General features: G+C 43.0%; 1 long non-coding RNA gene across 10 annotated transcripts in view; it reads left to right on the plus strand.

Moving 5' to 3' along the window:
• LOC137861981 (uncharacterized) overlaps nucleotides 1-20601 on the plus strand; it is a 150908-nt gene that overhangs the window by 17543 nt on the left and 112764 nt on the right. The window contains exon 3 of one of the 10 annotated variants that reach the window (XR_011099973.1): nucleotides 17238-17516. The exons of 5 other annotated variants lie outside the window; for them this stretch is intronic. This is a non-coding gene — a long non-coding RNA (uncharacterized lncRNA). 4 more of the 10 variants (XR_011099975.1, XR_011099977.1, XR_011099976.1 and 1 more) reach the window with 4 other exon arrangements.

The following is a 20601-nucleotide window of genomic DNA, read 5'->3' on the forward strand; positions in this document are numbered from 1 at the left end:
GAGTTAATAACATGTCTGCTATCATGCTGCTTTGTAAAACCATTCTTAATTTAATCCATACACTAAGTGTGCTTTCCAGTTACAAAAATTTATGATAAGTATCAGGCAGAAGTGAAACCGTGATACAGAATTGTGACTGATGTAAAACAGACACACAAAATGAGTAGCATTAGGACACTTACTTTGAAGTTTGCTAAAACCAGTAAAGTGATATCCACTTTAAGTGAAACCTGCTGTTACAGATACCTACTGGATTTTGGGAACATTTCACTTTTGAACTTACTCCTTGCACTCCGCTTTACCATTTATTAGGCACACAACATTTTTTCATGAAGCAGGAAAGACTAAAATAGCTGACTTAGATACCTTTTTGTCTTTGCGCACAGATAGTTGAGCATATTCTGTATCTGGAAAAAGACTACTTCAAATACCTTTGAGGAATTACCTTGATGTAGCTGTGTAAAGCCGAGACAAATAGCAGTTTCCCCCATTCAGCACGGTACCGTTGCCAAATGTGAGTAACAGAAGAAATCCTGAGTCATTTAAGAAGAGATCTGAGAATGACAAAGCAAATGCGAGCGGTTACATTGATCGCTCTCAGTAAACTTTTGCAGGCTTAACATTTCTAGCTAAATGGGCAGGTGGAAGGAGACAGGTGTCCCCTTCAATTCTTGCCCATTTATTTATGGAGAATATGCAGAGTCCTGGCTTTCTGCATACAGCCAAGGTTCCTAAGAACAGCTTAGCATTCTGATATATCTAACACAAAGATTTGTTGCATAGATATGTACTGTATGAAGACTTAGTCCTATTTGAGTCTTTACAGTGGTGTATGGGATAGGATTGCAAGTTACTGGGGAGTCACTGAACAGAATGCTCCTCAGACACTGCGTTGTGTTTATACATCTACTTTAAATAAGGATTTATTCATATATATTAATTTAGAATTGAGTGTACCACAGTTCTGCCTTCTTTATATAAGAGCAATAACGTAGCCATCCGCAATGGATCTTGTTTCTGGAGAGGTCAAAGCAGACCACATGCTCTGTGGTCTGTTACCACCCAGCCAGGACATGTGTGGCCAGGAGGCTCTGTACGTCCGGTTAGGTACGCTCGCATGGAAAATGACAGAAAAAAATTCAGGCTGTTGACTTAGTTCTGGCTTGCTTGTAAGCAGGACTGTTTTTGAGTGTTATTTGAGAGGCTTGTGTTAATTGTACCTATGCTGAATCAAGACAAGCTAATAACATGCTTCTCACTGCTATAAACTTCCAAAATTGTTCCAGGTTTCTCTTAGAAGGGATTTGATTTAATTTTTAATACTCATGTCATAATCTGAAGCGAGTATCTGTGGGCAGAGGTTGCAAAACACATTATTCCTGGGGGGCTGTACCCAGTTGGATGCCAGTGGGTGAGGTGTTTTCTGCGCCCTGGTACTGGGGTGCCTGAGCTTTGTGTTTTTGTGAGCGTTTGGATGTTGCAGGAGCTGGAACCCCCTGCTTCTGCTCATACGCAGAAGCAGCTGGTGGACTACAACTGGTGGTATTCTTTTGATTTAGCATGTCAGCCATGGTTCCTAGGTACCTCTGTGGTATTGATCAGAACCGTGGCGTGGTGGGTAAAAATGAGTCCAATACAAAACAAAAGCAGTGGGATGCTGGGGTGAACACTGCAAAATTAAAATCAAGTTCTCCTTGGATTTGCTCTTAAAGCTAAGAATGCTTCTGCTGCAGCTGCACTTATAAATACACACGAACTCTGTTCCCAGGACTGCAAGCTGGGATTGCAGATGCTCTCTGCGCTTGAATGCTTGTGCTGGCGTTAGCACACCACCATGTATTCTGTAAGGCCATTCCTGTATGTGTATTTTTGAAACATGTATAATTAGCCGTGTATAAGCAACTTGGAGAGCAGATATGTGCAAAATAAATCAATTTAGAAAAGTGAACTTAGAGGAACAGCACCCAGCCCACTGCCTAAGCAGAGGAAGAGAACCAAGTCCTTGGGTTCCAGACTTGCTGTATGTCCACCTCTGTTCATCCCTGTTGGCAGCGTGGATGCAGCCACCTTCTGCTGTGGCCTGCGTGCGTTCCCTCCTGCCAGGCTGTGATCAAGTCCAGCGAATCTGGGGCAGGTGACTTGGGAATAAGCTAACTCCAAATAGGTGCCGCAGCTCGAATCGCTTTCTGTGTAGCGATGTTTATTTTTCAAGGACAGTTGGCTGGAAGGTGATGGGCAAATCCTAGCTGACAGGCTGGGAGCTGGCGTGCCGTGCTCTGATTGACGTGGGATTTGATCCCTCTCTGGCGAGAACAGCACCCCTTTCGGTTTGCTTCAGATCACGCATTTCTCTCCGGAGCCTGTTGTCACAAAGCTGCTGAATAACTTTTTCAAGAAGAGTGTCTGACACAGAACCCAGTAGTGGGGACAAACGCAGCTGTCCGTTCTGCTGTGGCTTTGTTGAATTGCCTGCTTTAATACCTTGTGTCATTTCCCATAGAAGAAAGGAGATTTGGGGCCAAACCTGTGTTAGATCCTTTGTCCAGTGGAAGCCCAAAGCAGGGATAAACCCAGGCTCGCTTCTCCCGAAAGCTGCCTTTTGTGGAAGTGGAATCACTGGTTGGCGTGGGGCTGCTCTGGTTCCCCACAAGAGCTCCTCGTTGTCTTGATTGATTGTGGGTACCTCATGCGGATGTGAGAGCTCAGGACATTGCCTTGCCACTGCCTAACCTTGCTTAATTAATCTTTTCCTTGTGTTGAATAGCTTTAGGTATTCCTTCTGCTTGACTGGCATCACTCATTGCAGCTTCCTGAAGGTGTCTTTATTATGAAGAATGTATTAAAGGCACACTGTTGTTCCTAAGTGCATCTTCACCCTGAATGCTGTTTACTAAACCACAACTGGTGGCCAAACTGAAGGCTGCTTAGAGCACATGGTGCCTCCCCTCGCCTGTAGGCTGCTAGTTGTCTCTGTGGGCACAAAGGGACTCCTGCGTCCAGGGACAGAAGTCCTTGGGCTCTTCCAGCTTAGCCATGCACCAAAGGTCTCTGTAGAGAAACTAGGGCCCCAGGAGATTTAAGCCAAATTTTGACATAGGTCTGGCATCTGGTTATGTTGTTTTTCAGGGTATTTAGCATTGTGTAGCAATTCGTGTGCTTACAGGCAGCTCACAGTGACCACTCCTAAGGCACATGGTTGGATCACGCAGAAAGAAGGAAGAGACAATACAGAGTTTGGATCAGGTGCCGTGTCTGTTACCCTGTCAGAGTGGTGTTTTGTTACTTTTACTATTTTTGTCAGATTTTTCTTAATACATTGAACAATTAAGTGAAGTTTATTACTTCTGCTCAGTGCTGTCCACAGTATTGGAAGTAGGGACTCCAGATGCTTTGGGGAGGAACTGCCCAGTTTTGAATGTTTTGTCTCTTTGGCGGTCTCTACTGCATTCCCTGTTTGGGGTCATCTTGTTCAGCCAGGCCTCCTCGCTCCCTTCAGGGAGCAGACCCTTCCAGCAGAAGTATATATATTAAAAAAGTCTCTGCTGTCTCATTTATTCTGGTTTTAAATTTGGGTTTATGTATACTGAACAGTGAAATTACTGTGATGAACCAAATGCTGAAAAACTGAAGCCTGGCTATGATGAACTGCCCTGTGGGTGTGAGGACAACTCAGAAACCTCTCAGAATTGTCCCTGGGGGAGCTCCTTTGCTCCACGGTGGCCAGCTGAGGTGAAGTGCACGTTTCTTTTAAGCTTTGGGATTTATTGCTCTACTGGGATGGCTTTTTCTTTCTTTCCTTTACCTTTTTTTTTTTTTTTTTTCTGGGAGGAGAGGGGGATGGGGCAGGGGGGTGAAGACCCAGAAGTTAAAAGCTCATAACTCTTTTGAAAATAAATAATCACCTTTTTTTTTATGGGTTGTGTCCTAAAAATGTGGCTTGTGTTTCTCCATTTCTCTGCTGTCCAGACAACGTTCTTGGTTTTGGGGAAGTAGATTGATCTGGCAGCATGACATGTCCCGACTAATTTTTCTGGCATCGCTGTGATTGTGATTTCCTAATGTTATCATTGACTTGTCGTCAGTGACAGAAATTTGAAGGCAACTTGTTCTTCAAAGTGTTCTACATGCAAGAAATATTTTTTTTCATTTTTTTAATCTGTAAGGCTCTCATTATGGTTAGACTCTTAAAATGGATTTGACTGTATGCAAGGCTGTCTACAAAAGACCTTCCCTTTTGCTTATCTGTTCCTCCGCATTTCTCACATGTGTTGTTTAGGATTCCGATCCCAAAAGATTAGATCGGATTAATATTTTGTTTTCCTTTCAACCATGTAAATATTGAGTGGCAAAAATGAAACAAAATCCTCATTCCTATTAAAATACAGCAGGACTTAATAGAATCTTAGAAAATAACCTTAAGATTTTTTTTTCCAGAAAAGGTTAACTAAATATGGCCCCAGTTCTGCAAAGGATTACTCATGTTTAATTTTACATACCGTGCATTGACTTTCAATGGCATGCTGCATAAAGCAATCTCGCCGAGTCGTTCGAGATCATGGTCTGAGTGACCGTACAACACGAAGCTCCATGCCATTAAACTGAAAGCAGTTTTGCCAGAGGCTTTTCTCTTGTGCCCCTGGTTACAAATCTCTCTCTTTTTCGAAGGTCAGCTGCTGACCCTGCCTTTATGTTTCACCTGCGGTGGAGTTGGCACTTCTTTCTCCATCCTCTCGCTGAATTTGTACCAGGTTGTTATCCTTTTGGAGTAACAACAACAAAAAAGCCCCACAGCTCCCTTTATGTAAGAATTTTCCCAGAATTCTTTCCTAAGGAAATATCTTACTGGTTAGTAGGTCGACAACAAAATCTCATTGATTAAGTAATTGCTATTATTGCATGCTCTTCAATATTAGGGTTTAGGAGGAAGAAAATAAATAAACAAATATCTATGTTGAAGTTTTTTCTCCCTGAAGTAGAAAGAAAAATGTAACTTGAGGAAAGCATTGAAGACAGGCTTTTTGTATTGCTGCTTTGCTGGTTCTTGGTAGATGTGAGTATCTCTAAGGAAACTGCAATTCTGGACAGTGAAGGTGGAATTGTCACCATATCAAATACAAATAGGTCTGAAAAAAGCAAGCCACTTTGGCAGGGACAACTGAATTAATTGGGAACAAATAAATTCATTGCATGTTTGCATTCATCCCAAGCATTGCTTTTATTGCCATTCTGAAGTAAATTTTAAACCTTTTTAAAAGAACCCACTTGCCAAATTTTAATGTCAAAGCAGTAAATAGTAAACCTGTCAGATGGCCAAAAGGAAATTCAGGAACAAGTACAGAATAGCAGTGCCGCACAGGAACCTCCTGGCTCCTTTGGGATAGCCTCCCTTGTCTGAGAAGTGAGAGAAGAGATCTGGGAATGCGTACGGATGCCCTGATGCTGGTGAAGGAGCGGAGTTTGGCATCCCTTTTGCCAGGGATCTGGGTTTTGTCTTCGTTATCTCTCTCTCTCTCTCTTTCTGTCTCTCTCTCCTGTTGTATTCTTCTGGGACAGAGCAGCAGAGCGAGGCTGGTGTGAAATGGGTGAGTGCCACCGGGACGTGCACCCCTGCCCTGGGCTGTGCACAAGGAACATGGCTCGTGCCTGAATCCCCCTGGATTCATTCATGCCTGAATCCCTCTGGGACAAGGCTGCCTGCGTCCCTGCCGGGGCTGCACGTGGCGTTGCTCAACGTGGAGGCACCCACAGCAGCCTCAGTGCTACAGCACGTGCAGCAGCAGGCACCCAGGGTTCCTGGCCTCCTCTGGAGGAAAAAGATGCGTTGCTGTCTAGGTGGGGAAGGTTCCACAGAGAAGTTTTCCCGGTTTGTAATTTTGCCTTGGTCCTGCAAATTCGACTCTTGTAGGAAATGGCTTTTGAGCACTGTTCAACATGCTCAACATCTGGAGTTAGCAAGTTTGTGTTAGCAGGTCAGTCAGTAAGGCTGTCTCATTGGTCTTGTGTTGTTTTTCTCTGGTGTACCTGACAGCTGCCACTGCTCTTACCTGGGCATGGCTCTTCTGAAAGGTTCTTGGTGCTGGCCCCACTGAGCTGGGTGCCATTAGGGCCCGGTACCTCTGCTAAACCCCAGTTTGGACTGCAAGGATAGGTGAGTGGTCACAGAAACCAGCCTTGACAGCTCATACTGTACTCGGTCACTAGAATTTTGAGCGTTTTAGTACACTAATGTAACTTGTACAATTTACACTGAAGGGAGAAGTCATCTTTGAGAAGCAGCACAGAAACATAGCTGTACTTCTGACTCTGTTCTCCCTCTGCAATATGAGGACACTTCAGTAATGTCATTTTTTTCTGGCATGATGTTTCTGTAGCTGGCCCTTTAATTTTGGCAAAACTGTGCCCTGAAGCCCTAAAATCTACTTTTTTTTTTTAAACAGATTGCAGCATTTTGCTTTCCCAGCTGGTTAGCGGCTGTTACATTTTCTTTTGCCTTTTATTGTTTCTTGTTAAGAAATAAGCATACTTTAAGGTTGCTGTCAGTAATGAGCTAGCTTCATACTCATGTAGTGATGGGTGAGGAGTGTTGAGGGAGGGACCGTGTTTGAGGCTTATTCCATGTTGCAGTGAGTAACATGGACTCTTCCTTTTCCTCTTTTTTTATGTCCCTCCCCCTTGAGAGAACTTGGGTTCCAGCAATTGTCCGTGTTTAACAAAAATATGTAAAAATTATTAGCCTCTTCGTTGCTCTACATGCTGTATGTGTAAACCAAGGCCCTTTTCATTAGGGAATATACGTTTACAAAAAGCACCCGAGGGCTTATTGCAAAGAGAGCAACTCTATAAAAACAAGTGGTGCTATAAATTCACATTTCTGTCTTGATCCAAATTAATTTTCAAGTGTAGACAAGCCTTTACAGTTACTTACTAAACTGTGTTTATAAAGTCACTATGGCATCTGTGAGGAGAACAACACGTTTAGAGAGGTGATATTTTCCAAAGAAACCTTTTTTTTTTTTAGTGTTACTCAAAAAAGGGAAAATGAACACCTCCTTATATGTCTGACTGGACAGTGCTTTAAAAAGGGTGACATGAGTGACATATCCAAAATGAAAACATTTTCCACTTGCATTGCAGCAATGAGGACTTTCTACCACCCCCGAAATATTCCAAGCTTATGGAGCTGTGTCTCAGAGACAAAGTAAGTGCTTTCATTCCACGCCAGCAGTGCACATATGAACCTTGGTTTATGAAGTCAATCAGATGAAGTAGGGACATCTGATGGTGGTGACAGCTACTTTGAACAACTGACAGAGATCATTAGGAAAAAAAAGTACAGGGGGAACAGCAATTCAGAATTGTGTACAACGTGAGCCTGAGTTTGCTTTCCCTGCAGTGCAACTCGGCATAAATTTGATTAGAGGCAGAATGGCTGGAGAGGACTTCTGCACAAGTTTGTAATACCAGGCACAAGCGGGTTTCTGATAGCCTAAGGGATGGCTGTACTCAAAAGCTAATTTGGATTAATGCAGGGCCTGCGTTTAAAGTAGGGATAGGTATTTCTGAAGAACTATTCTTATTCCAGAATAGAAGTGTCCACACGTGAAGTTATTCAGAAACAGCTATTTTGGCATAATCTATTTGTATCCCAGCCCTAAATCTCTGCCTGTAGGCTGCTAATGGAGAAACAAAGAATAGTATCAGCTAATAGGATCTCTCACGAAATCTCTGCCTTCCAAAACCTGCAACAAACTTCCCCAAATGAAACATTTTAATTTAACTGTACATCCTGATTTTAATTCTTCTAAACTGCGATGAAGTCTTTTTAATTAAGAACAGGATTAGTCCACACAGCTTAAACGATAACTTCAGTGTTCATTTTGTTAGGCTTGATTAAAAACAAGTCTTTCAAATCTTGTGTGTAACGTCCACTGCTAGCCATTTTTGTTTGTAGAGGGAAAACACAAATTCAGTTAGAGAGAGAGGAGACTAACAGTGCTGCATCGGTATTAATCGGCAAAGATTTTGCAGTTAAGCCCTGGAAAGAAACTCAAGCTCTTCCCCGTTTTGGTGTTCTCTGCCAGTGTTATGAATCACTGAACATGGGAAACTGGCTCCAGGTTTGCAGATCACGCCTGTACGCTCCTCACGTGTCTGCGAGGTGCTTCATGTGTGGCTGTGGCTTTTGGAAGGCTGTAGTAGTGACAGTGCAGTCCTGTCTGGTGGAAGTCTGTTACCAAGTACCCAAACGTGTTCTTGGGTGTTTGGCAGCATATTGCACAGGTACGTGGCAATGTGGAGCCCCGCTGACATGGCACCACCTCTGGAAGGATCCAGCAGCCTGCTGCACTCTGAGGTACTGGATCTGAGTCCTTTGTCCTGGAACACGGTGGGCTGGGACTTGCACCCAGCCAGCGGTTGCATCTTGCAGCTCTAACACCTGCTTCTCAGCTGCGCTGCCTGGTGTGTATGCCAGATTTATTACCCATGGGTTTTTGTATTTTTTTAGCAAACATATTAAAAGCAAATATATTAAAATGTGCTTTGTGAGTTGCAAATGGAGTATTTAGTATAGATTTTAGCTATTTTGCCCTGTCCTACCAAAACTTTCTGTATATCCTGAAAGCATTGGGATGGCAGTATTGTTACATTCATGACCACCTACATCTTTTGCTAAAATAATGGCAAAAAAGGCATTATAATGCACAGTAATTCCAAAAGCATGTGTAGTCAATGTGATTGCACTTGTGATACCTGGGTTAGCATGTTCTGAAATGTGAGAGTTCAAAGTAGGACTTCACAGTACGCAATTCCCTGAGTGCATCTGTGAACTGATTCTGTAAGTGGAAATAAGTTTCTTTGTCAGCTTCAAGTTTTAATTCTAGCCCTTTTTAAGATTCTATTAGTATCATAAGATTAGGTTGTTTATCGAGGGCAGAGTATGATAGTTATTTTTGCTTTACCAAAAGCCAATTACATAGGTTGCTTCCAGTCCCTCGCTAAATAGCTTTTTCTTTCAGCATTAATTTTAATGTCTAAATAGCATGTGCATTTTCTTACGGCTGCATAAAGATATGTATAAGTAGAAGGCTACTTTGGTTGGGAAGATCCAATGCTCAGTGAAGCCTTTCGCATATATAGAATACTGAATATCTAAACCATTATTTAGCATCAGAATCAGTTATGGTTGTCTGACTGATGGACAATCTTTTCCTGACCCAGTCTCTTTGCAAGTGACCTATACTGTCTAGACAGTTGCATATTATTTATACATTCATTTCAGATTTATAGTTCTCTTAACTAAAGTAGAGGGTGTTAGTTTGCCGGTGACTTCATATCCATATCGGGACTTGAAACAGGCTGGAACAAAACCAGACACTTAAAACTAGCTGCAGAGTCCCTTTCCCTGCTGCCCATTGTTGGCTGGGTCACCCTTCGGCATCTTTGCCTTCCTCCCATCGCTCTTCCTCCTACCGTCCACACCAGAATAAAGGGGGGGGGGATACACAAAGAAGGTTGTATAAAACCTAATTTCAAAGAGATGAAATCAATTCTGGTTGATTCTGTTGGTTCATAGCTGGTTTGTTTTGGGATGAAGGTTGTGCCAGGCTGGTTAGGAGCAATGAGTCCTCACCATCTCCTTCCTTCTTTTGCAAATGGCTGATGTTTTTTAGAAGGGGCGTTAGCAATCTGAAATTCTTTATCTTCTGGGCTGCTCCCCTTGCTGCTGGAATGGCAGGTGTTTAAGTTTCTCAGAATCCTTGCAGTATATTAAGCTTGTTCTGTGTTACACTGTGCCTTTGCTTTGGGATGGCAGGTTGAGGAATCCAGTGCTGGAAGCAGCTTCTCCGGTCTCACGGCTCACAAATTGGGCTGGTGAGCAAGGCCGGGCACAGGTTGCTGCCTTCTCCTGCCCAGGCATGGCAGTATTCATCGGTTCAGTGATCTCCAGCATGCTCCCGGCATCTCTTTATGCATAAAAGATAGTGGTAACAGTTAGACAAAGTGAGGCAGGACAGAGCGTGTAAGAGACTCCAGAAGCTCAAGGAAAGAGGGCACGGCAGGAGGCTCAAGGAAGTATGGTGATGAGATAAAGCACAAGGGTGCCTGAGCAGCAGACCTTGGGATCCTGAGCGAAGGAGTGTGAGAGAGTGGGAAGAGGAAAATGCCAGGGGCAATAGGTGGACATAATGCACAGAACAAAGGGAAAAGTGTGGTGTATGCCAGGCTCCGGGGGTAACGGCAACAGGGTTTGAAAATGCACTTTACTCACCATTTTAAATAGAGTTTTCAAAATCAGTCATTTCCTCCACACTTGGGTTTTGTTGTTTCACAAACAAAGAATTTCTGAAATCAAACAAATAGTGTGTGTGGGGAAAGCAGCATCAGTTACAGCATACAATCCAAGTTGTACAGCTTAAGTACCGTCCTTATTTGAAGACTTTCTCTTATAAATGCCTTGATTTTTTTGTGTCTCTCACAGATAGATTTGCCTCTAAATCCTGATAATTTCACTAAGATCATCCTTGACTCTGACATTTATGTATTTATAGGGAGTACAGGCAGATGAGACATTTAAATTGAAGTATGGTCATTGTGATGTTGCTTAGCCTTCCTTTGGACTACCTTTGTTATAAATGGTGAAATGAGCGAGGTAAGGAAACAGCAAATTAACCACTGTTTGAAAAAACACTTAAATTTTAAAAATTAGAATTCTAAAACATACACATTTTCTAGGTAATAGGAGGAAAGTGTATGGACATTTTCCGTGCTTGTTACCTTGAGTCCCAGAATCTTTCTGTTTAGCTAACACAGTATAAGATTAATTCTCTCACAGCACATTGCCTGGAGTTCAGTGCACATGTTTACTGATGTGTACAGCTCTCAAATAAGTTTAGTGCTTCTTTCACCCACTGTTAGGAAGTATATTTAAAAGAAATTGCCTTTTATAGATTTAAATTACAAAAGTACTGATATCATGCAAAAAGCAGTTCAACTCATGCAAGCATACAAATGTGTAAATCTTAGGGAAAAAGATACCCAGGGCTAATATGAATGTAAATAGGATTAGCTGCTTGCATTAGTGTCTGAAATACAATTTAAAATGCTTACTGCCTGGTTATTCTTACATATATATGTGTGTATATATATATATTTATATATGCATGCATATATATTTTATATATATATGTAGTTTTCTCCCCAAATATACTCTACTACTACTTGAATATTCCTTTTCTTCTAGACAGGGAGACTTTTTAAGAGATTACTAAATGGCTGCCGTATTAGTGGTGGAATCCAACATATTATTAGATATAGGAGGTTTATATTTGTTGTTATGTGAAATATTAACACCAAATGAGGACAGATTTCCATCCTTTCCATATCCACCCAACTGCAGTAGTAATTTTAGACCCAGTTTTCTCACTGAATCATGAACAATGACAGCCCCCAGATTCTTTATAAGCCCATGAAAAGAACAATTTTCAGTTAATGGTACCACTAAAGCTGCATAAATCAATGTACGAGGCATTTCATTAGAGATTTCAGTCCCCTGTGTTGTGGCTCCTGCAGGAAAGCAAGTCCTTTGAGCAGCCTTAGTGGTAGTGCAGGGAATTTAGTTTTGTTATTGCTGATGTTAAACTGATAGAAGTATGAGTGTTATACGAACCCTAAAAAATTAGTTATCTGACATACTCCAGAACTTGAAATAGGGTAGATTTCGAAGGAATAGGGCAAATTTTATGTTTCTCAAAATGTTTTTCTTCCTGTTTCTGCTTGGCAATAGAAGTGGTGATTCTTTTCCTAGAAAATACCCAGATATACCTGTAAATTGTTTTAATTTAAGTGGCAGCTAAAAAGCAATAATGTCCTATTCCCTCCTATGTGTAGTAAATACTTTAGAATGATGCTGTCATAACTGTACGGGAGTTTGTGCAGAAGAAAGAACTGTAATTAATATAGCCGTGTACCCTGTGAGACAGGGCAGGCAGTTGTCAAAAGCCACACTGTTATATACCTGGAGTGTGATGTCAGTGATAATTGCACAAGCAGAAAAGTTCGCACTTTTAATACATTGGCTTTAAAACAAAAACAAGAACAAACAAACAAAAAACTAGTGGGCCATAGTGCAGAGAGGCTTCCAAAGACTGATGCTGCGCTTTCCATTTCGATAAGCCCCACATTGGTATCAGCTGAGGATAGATCACAGGAAATCAAAAATAACTATACGTTGTAAATAGAATTCTGCAAAAGAACCCCCCTGAATTTTGCACTAGACTTAAAAATATTAAAATAAGGAAAACATTATTTTTTTTGTTTGGTAAGAACACTTTTCACTTACAATTTTTTTTCCATTGATATATAAAATAACCCTCATGCTCTCTGCAGTGTTCAGTTTTCCAAATCACAGCAAGACTTTGTTTTGCATTAATACTTTATTTCTTTATTCAAAAAACAAATACACAACCCACAGAAACATAATCTGGTTAGGCTGACCATATCTGATCTTTTTTTTTTTTTTTTTAGAGCAGTTGGTGAAGCAAAATAAAAATAAAATATTTTGCAATTCTGAGCAGAGGTTTGAATTTGAGTCAATGCAACAGAGCAAGCCTCTGCTTTAACTGAGTGTCATGTGAAGTCTAAAGCAGTGGTCCCCAAGTCTTCTCCCCAAGTCAGAGGCCATTGGCTCTGGTTCTTGGCACGTAGCTCATGCTGGACATCAGCGTATTGGCACCATTCCTACATGACAAAAAAGGTGTCCCGTGGGATATGGGTTGGGAGTCAGCGATCCTGAACTTCTTCAGTGGATGAAGTGGGGTTGCATTTGGCTTTTATAGGGGAAGTCACACTTAAAGGTTTTAGTTTCAACCTGAAGGCTGCAACTGTTCTTAAGTCTCCAAGAACACCCCAGCAATGGTTGCAATTCTTCAATCTTTTGTTTGGTTTTGCGCTTAGGGCGGAAAGTGCCAGGGTGTGGGAAGGCTCCTTGGAGCGCGCTGAAGGCATCCATGCTCCTACGTCATTAAACCCTTAAAAAGCCCTTCATCTTACATCCCTCAAGCATTTGTGGTTCACAGAGGCCTGGCTTTGGTCTCGCAGCATTGCAAATTGGGAGTTGTATCATGGAAAGCGGTGGGATTAAACCAGGGAGAGCAGGCTCAGGCTCCCCAACAAACACGCATGTGAGAACAGCAGGCTGGGCTTGCCCTTTGCCACTGACTGCCAGCTTCCTTCCCTTTCCTGTTGCTTTTCTTGAATAATGCACCCCATTGTAAACAGATCAGTTGTCAGCATTATGTAATGTAAAGAGAGCTCACTACATCATTTTTTTCTTAATTAAACAAAAAAAATAAACAGAGTGCGTGAGTGGGACCAGAAAAGAGCTCTGAGTGTTTACAGAAATAAAAATAAATGAGTGTGTTTTTTAAAGTAATATTTTCAGATGTTCAGGTTGAATTAATTTGAGGAATATGAATATGTATTGGTAGTGTTAATTCTTTGGGGTTTTGAAAATTCTTACAACCACATAATTAAATGAGTGCCTTTAGAAATACTGATAAAACCCATTGCCATTCAAATATCCATACAAGACAACAGGGGCTGTAAGCTGTAGGCTTTAGAGATTAGTTTGGCCACGGGCCAGTATTTATCACAACATTTCCATCTTAGAAGATAAAATTTAATCATTTTTATTTAAATATAAATCAAAATTAATGCAGGTTTTTTAAAAAAGGAATGTATAACCTAATCACAATATCTTTATTTTAGAGATGCTTGCGTCTATTGTCTCTATTCAAAGGAGCAACGTTGTCTTTGTTGTGCTGCTCTTCCTTCAGATATTTTTCTCTTCTACAAGGGTGCAAAAGAAAGGGGCGGTTGACCCAAATACAGTCCTATCTCCTAATTTTGCCAAGATCAAAGGCATTTCTAGCGTTTTATGTGCTGCCTATTGGTGAAGTCTAAAAGTGGTGTACTTAGGCATTTCTCCACTTTCCAGACACACACGCAGCTAGCCCAGAACTAGGCTTTTGCATCTCTTCTTTTTGCCAGCCCATTCCCCACGTTTTACACCCGTGTGTGTTGTGGATGCCCTGTGCCATGCTCAAAAATGTTTGCCTGGGGTGCCCAGCTCTGCCTTGTCAACTGGGTGCGTAGTTCTGCTGAGCGTGTGCATGTGCAAATGGGTAACTGTAATGGTGTGCGTTTGGTTTGGTGTTAATGTAAAAGAGAAATGGAAATTGGCCTGGCACTTTTAAGACAAATATTGGAAAAAAATGTAGCTGCCTACTTTTTCCCCACTGAGATTACGGCCTGTGTGCTCACGAGGCAGCAAGAATTTCGGGTGGATTTGGTTGGATTTCTGGATGCCAGTCAGCTGCCTGAAAGAAGTGCTTCTCTCAAATAAGGGAAACAAAAGCTCAGGTAGGATTGGCAGCAGCCACCGGTCTACCCAAAGCTTCCTGAGCTGTACATGTGTGGTGCATCCAGACAGGGAACGCAGCGTGGCTGGTTTGCTGGTTCTGTGTCACCAGGTGAGTTCTCTCATTGTTACACTGACTTTTTGCAGTCCTGGTATTGGAAATAAGAGTGCTGTACCTGCTTTTTGGCTGGTGGCACAACTTTGTAAATCAAGCTTGACTTTTGTTCCCGTTGAGCTGATGAAATGGCGTTCATTAAGGCAGAGCTAAATCAATTCTCAGCAAGGCCTGGCAGTGCTCATCTTTCACTCCAAACACCAGAGTGCAACAGGGGAGAACCTTTCAAAGCGCCAGAGGAGTGCAGAAACCTCTGGCCAGCGTGTGGGGATGGTTCTGGTGAGGCTGATTGCCCTAACAAAGCGACGTGCCAAGCACTGCCTGGGTTATGCTGCACCTTCAACTTGAACACGTGGCCTCTGGTTCTTCGTGCTGTGCGGGGGTGTTTGCAGTCACATTGGATGTGATCTAGTGAGGCTGCAGCGTTGATATCCCTTGTGAGAGGAGGGTGCCACAATTGTCATAGGCAGCTTCACCTCCTCCATCCAGCTGTGGCCACGCAGCAGCCCTGGAGCTCCCTGTCTGTGCGACAGTGTGCATCCAGCCCTGTGTCCATCCACCCCATGCCACAGCAGTACAGTCCCACTACAGCTCTGCTCACCTACACGGGGAAGCACAGCGATGCTTGCTTTCTGTCCAGAAAGTTCTGCTTCACACCAGCCTCGGGATAGTGGTTCCACCTCATGCTGTCACCTGATGCTGACAGGCATGCCTCAATATATTTCTTTTTTTTTTTTTTTGCAGCACAGAAGGGAACTCTGCACTTGGTGATGATTTTACCTGCAGTATTCTATAATCTTTGGAACTGAGCTCAATATAGGGTGAAGCACGAATGATTTTCTGCACAGCAAGCTCTAAAAGCAGCCTTTTATAGGGCATTTTGATGTAAATGTGTTTGTGCTCACAAGTATGTTATATAGAAGCTTAACAATACATTGATTTTGTGTACAAGGGAGAAGGCCTCACGTTATGTTACCAAACAACAACAATCCAACCAAAGCTGGCCTTGCAGTATTTTTCATCAGCTGGAGAGATGATCGCTGTAAACTTCCTCTGGGAGAAGCAGAACTTTCTTCCCCCTGCCCTAGCACCTCATACAAACCAAGGCCATTTCTCATGCAAGGAAAGTAAACTGCGTCTCCCCTTTAATGCAAAAGCAAGTTCAGTGTTGCTCCTTAGCTTTGTCTTATAAAAACCAGAATCATCTAGGTTGAAAAAAAGCTTTCTTTTGTACTCATCAAATTTTCCTCTACGTGCATCTGCGCAGTCACTTCGCTTCTCCAGGACAGCAATGGGCTCATCTCACCCCAAAGACCAATTATTTAGAAAACTGTTGGGTTGCTTTATATACTGGTAAAATATGCATGTATGGTATCCATATAGAGACATACACAAACACACGCATGCCTGGAATGTCAAGCACTGTTTACACGTCTCGGCATCAACTGCAGAAGTGACTGGAGCGTTTGTGGTGAATCGCAGCCCCTACTGCCTCCTGTTCCTTCAGTAAGCATGGCAGAACTCAAAGCGCAGCTGAAGGTGGATCTATTTCTTCAGCTTCAGCGGATTTCCGTGCTTGTTTTGCAGCAGCTCTTGAATACTAAAAGGTAGTTGCTGAGCTCACGCTTCTTGACCTAAGGCTATGTCGGCGTTAGTTGTTATAACCCTTTAGCGATTCAGACTAAGTGGGGCACTTCATTAGCTCCAGCTAAAGACAAAACAAAAACGTTTGTTTAAACTAGCGGGTCTTAAAGCTGTGTTTCTTTCACACCATTTAGAAAATTTCCCACCAGCTTTCCCCTTGGGGTTGTCTTCAACAATCAACGTTTTTTCAGGTGCTCTCCGAACTGAGACTGGCTCCCTGTAACCTCTTCCTCACTCTCAGCTGGCGAAGCGTGTGCGCGGTGCAGCGGAGACGCGGTGCTTCCACGGCATTTATTTTTCAGACTTCCTGGGGGCAGTATCATACTGCACAAAGTATATTTCACCCGCTGTCAAGTGAGACTGATTTCCAGTTAAATATTAATACAAGTTAAAACTAGGTACTCAGGATGATGCTTTGATGTGCATCTGTTTGCTGGATTTTGGACGTTGCGAATGGAGGTTCCCCCCTTTACTGAACAGAAAGCATTCCTTGTAGGCAGCGCCAGGCTGAGCAAGTAGCTTTGTGGTGATGTTTATCTGTTATCCCCATTCGAATTGTTCCCATAGGCACTCCACCTTGGCACAGACAGACTGCAGGTCCTTAACACCTATCAGGACTGGCTTTGCGGGAAAGTTACTCCTTAGTAACCGTTATAATAGCCAAATTGTGATGTTCAGGGAGCACAGAGGGCTGGGGATCTTACCAAGCTAAGCCTAGGGGAAATAGCCCCCTGGAAACTTGCAGCTGCCCTAGGGTGGCAGCAGGGCAATGCGTTGGTCAGTGGGAAACTGAGAAATTCCTGAAACTTGGAGTCTGTTTGTTGTGTGTAGTGGGCTGACGGCTGCCAGCAGAGCCCACCGAGGAGAGGGCTATCTATACCACTCAGCAGGAGTGAGGACAAATTGCAAACAAGGTTTGTGTAGTTGGTTGGACGTGCCTAAATTGGGGTGTGTTGGGTAAAACTGTTTTTTAATTTATTTATTTTTTCCTGATAGACTGACTTCAGAAACCTGAAAATCCAATTCAGAGCTGAAAAGCTCATGCCCATTTTTTTGCAGGTCCAGAGAAAAATGACGATGTTATTGAACCCCATCCATTTTTCTTCAGGGTGAATGTTTCTGCCACCTGGCAGCAGCGCCTTCCCACAGGCTAGAAACCTTGCTACATTCCTCGGTGCCCGCTAAGGCTAATCAAGCTGCTTGTGTTTCAACATGTTGTAAAAGGAGGTGTTCCATCAAGACAAGAAATAGCTATTGTTTAAACAACTCCTCCAGCATCCTGCTGCTTGATACTTAGATAACAACATCACGGGATTTTGGAGAAGCTTTACATACCGGGTAAGCTGAAGAGAGTTGTTTAAGGGAGCACATTAGAATCTTAAAAAGATAGGAATGTGGGGAAAGGAGTTTTAATTTAACACAACCAGGTGCTAAGAGTATAGCAGAGACCACTGGTTCTTCTCTGTGATTTGCATCAAACGTGGTGAAGGTACTGCAAGCTTTAGCACCTATTGAAAGCCTCGGGCTGAACTTGGGCTGCAGTACATGGCCCCGGTCCTGCTGGATAGGCTGGGAATTGTAGCATTGTGCAGATCATTGGTTTCTCTGGATCTCGAGGTGCTCTTAAGGGTGTCACTTCTTGAGCAGCTGCCTGCCAGCAAAAAGATAACATGTAAGCAGTGGTTCCATACGTTTTCCTGAATTAGTTGCTGATGTTAGTGGAGTGTCAGCAGGACCGCTCCCAGTAGCGTCTTAGTTTTTCTTTGCCCTTAGAAAACACTGCTGGCTCGAAGGAGTGGCTGGGGAGACAGAGGAGGTGTAAGGAAGATTTATGTTATAACCATTCTTTTGATGACAGTTACTGAATTACTGTTTTTGTAGCCTATCAAGATGCGTGTGAAGTGTTTGTGTGCATGTGTAAGCATGCATGTGCGTTGTGTGGAAGTGTTCCATGTCGATGGATGCCCTGAAATTATCACTCAGGTTTGAAACGAAAAATAGTAAAAACCCTGAGGTCTTGTTATTTGCCTGATGTTTTGATCTCTGGGGGGTGTGCTGGGGTCACATTTAGAAGCTTTCCTCACAAGCTTATGCTTTTTTTTAAAAAAAAAAAAATACCCCCCCTCAAAAAAACAAACAAACAAACCCCCTAAAAAAAAGAAAAAACAAACAAAAAGCCCTTATCTCATCACATGCCTCCAGGAACTGGGGCTTTAATGAAACTCCAGATTTGTCCTAAGAACACAGCTGCCAGCAGCACCAGGTGGTGTTGTAACAATCAACATTATTATTATTTGAAAAAAAAAAAAAAAAAAGGATTGGCCAGAACATACACAGAAATGTCCTGAATAGTAATAAAAAAGTGAATAATAGTTTAAATGCTTTTCAGCTGTTCAATAAGGCAAACAGATGTAGTAACACATACTTGAGAGCATGTTATGTGCTTTAAACAGAGAAGTTTAGAGTATCATTTCAGCGTGTACAAAAGGAAAGAGACAGAATAATAGGCTTATTTCAAAAGGCAAAACGTGGAGGAGGAGTGTAACAGCTGCCCGGAGCCTCGAGCCCCGCCGAGCCCTGGGCACCCCGCGCCGTGCTGCACCCAGGTAAGCGGCCTTGTGGAGCAGAGGTGCCCGGGACAGCGTTACGGGACGGGGTTTGAGGAGCTGCCAAATGTTGCAGGCACATAAGATCGGAGAGTTTGCGCAGGCAGGAAGGCGAGTGATGAAGAAGGCTGAAATGCTTAAAGGGGAATGCCTTAGGAGTTTTGTCTGACATCAAAGCACGTGGGGAGCGCAGCTTGGGAGTGGTGGAAGGGCGAAGTTGGGGTGTGAGGAGCTGCATGTGAGCATTGGTCCTGTGGGAACGAACCAAAATGTTTGCCTTTACATTCAGGCAGTGTCACTGTTCTGGTAGAACTGTAAAGAAAAGTTCAGTGGTGAGCGAATTTGCAGGAATCAAAAATAACTGGGCAGATATAAATAACTCTTCTTGCTTGTTGCTCTTCCGTAGCTTTTGCTGCCAGCAGCAGCCCTTACAGCACCGTCTGAGCAGGGCCAAGCTCTGTGGTGCTTCACAGAGGAGGTTTTTGACCGAGCAGGAGATGGGGGCAGAGCTCTCCCGGGTCCCTTCTCCTCCAGTTCCTTGTCACTGTGGTTTTTGCTCTCCCTGGACTTTGTGTGCTGGCCCAGCTTTCTCCTCCCTAAGCAGGGCCCGTGGTCCCTGAGCATGCCTCGTGTGCCTCTGTCCTTTGGGCACTGCATGCATGGTTAGTCCTCACGTGGTGGGATTCTACCCCTGCAGCTCGGGCAGTTCAAGTTGAGTTTCGGCCTGTGCAGCTGCCTGTGTCTGGGCAATTTTACGAGTGGATTCTCCAGGCTCTCTCCTTCCATGCCCCATGGTAGGCTGGAGTCCATGCTGAGGTTACCAACCTGTCTTGTTGCTTCCCTATGTTCTCCCAGCAGCAGGAAGGGCTAAGAGCAGCTAGGAATGTGCTCCTAGGAGCCTGGAGCCTCTAATGACCCTGCAGGGCTAAAAAGCTAATGAGAATTCATTTGGTACCATGACTGGGTAACGCTTTAAGCCTAGTGAAGCCTTAGAGTTGTGGCTGCTTGGTTTCCCTTTGCTTTTCCAAGAACATCGGAGTGTTGTATGTTCTTGGACAAGAAGCAAAAACTGATGTGGACAAATGGTTCGAAGTCAGCGGGGTAACCCAGAACAGGGTGATGGCTCCCTCAAAATGTGGAATCCCTTACTGGTATGAGCAGAAATGAAACTGCCAACAAAGTTCTCTTCAACTGGAGGGGAAAAATCTCATTCCAGCTGTGCGCTCACCCAGAGGTATAATATTGATGAAGTCCCCCATATAGAATTGTCAGAAAATACAGGATACCTTAGCAGAGAGTTTTAATAACAAATTGTTGTTTGTGTTGTTTGTTTGTTTGTTTGTTTTTGTGTATGTAGCTGCAGAGAAAATCTACCTATTTCCTAAGCAGGTTATATATTTATACATTTATTTATTTATTTATATGGGAAAACACTCCTGTAACTCCTGTAAGTCTGAAAAACTCTTTTACCTACAAAAGCAAACACATTCAAAGCTAATGCCGATAAATCAGGGATGCTGCCTTTTAACCATCATTATCCTCATTCCCTGTAAAGGGGTGAGTTCAGACTGAAGCATCAGCCCTGGTTTTCTGCCCTGACTTTAAATTTCTGTACATTTTGAGTTTGTCATACATTTAGCATTACTTCAATGCGTTACTTGTGTGTGGTTGAATACAAAGAGCAGGAGGTCACGAGAGGCATCACCTTGTTATATACAGAGGTCACAGCTAAGAGAGTGTCAGCTTCCATTTTAGGCTTTTCTGGCATAGTTGACATTATATATACTCTTAGGTATGCAATGCAAATCACATTCCTG

Source organism: Anas acuta, chromosome 10, assembly GCF_963932015.1.
Source record: "Anas acuta chromosome 10, bAnaAcu1.1, whole genome shotgun sequence".
Taxonomy (NCBI): domain Eukaryota; kingdom Metazoa; phylum Chordata; class Aves; order Anseriformes; family Anatidae; genus Anas; species Anas acuta.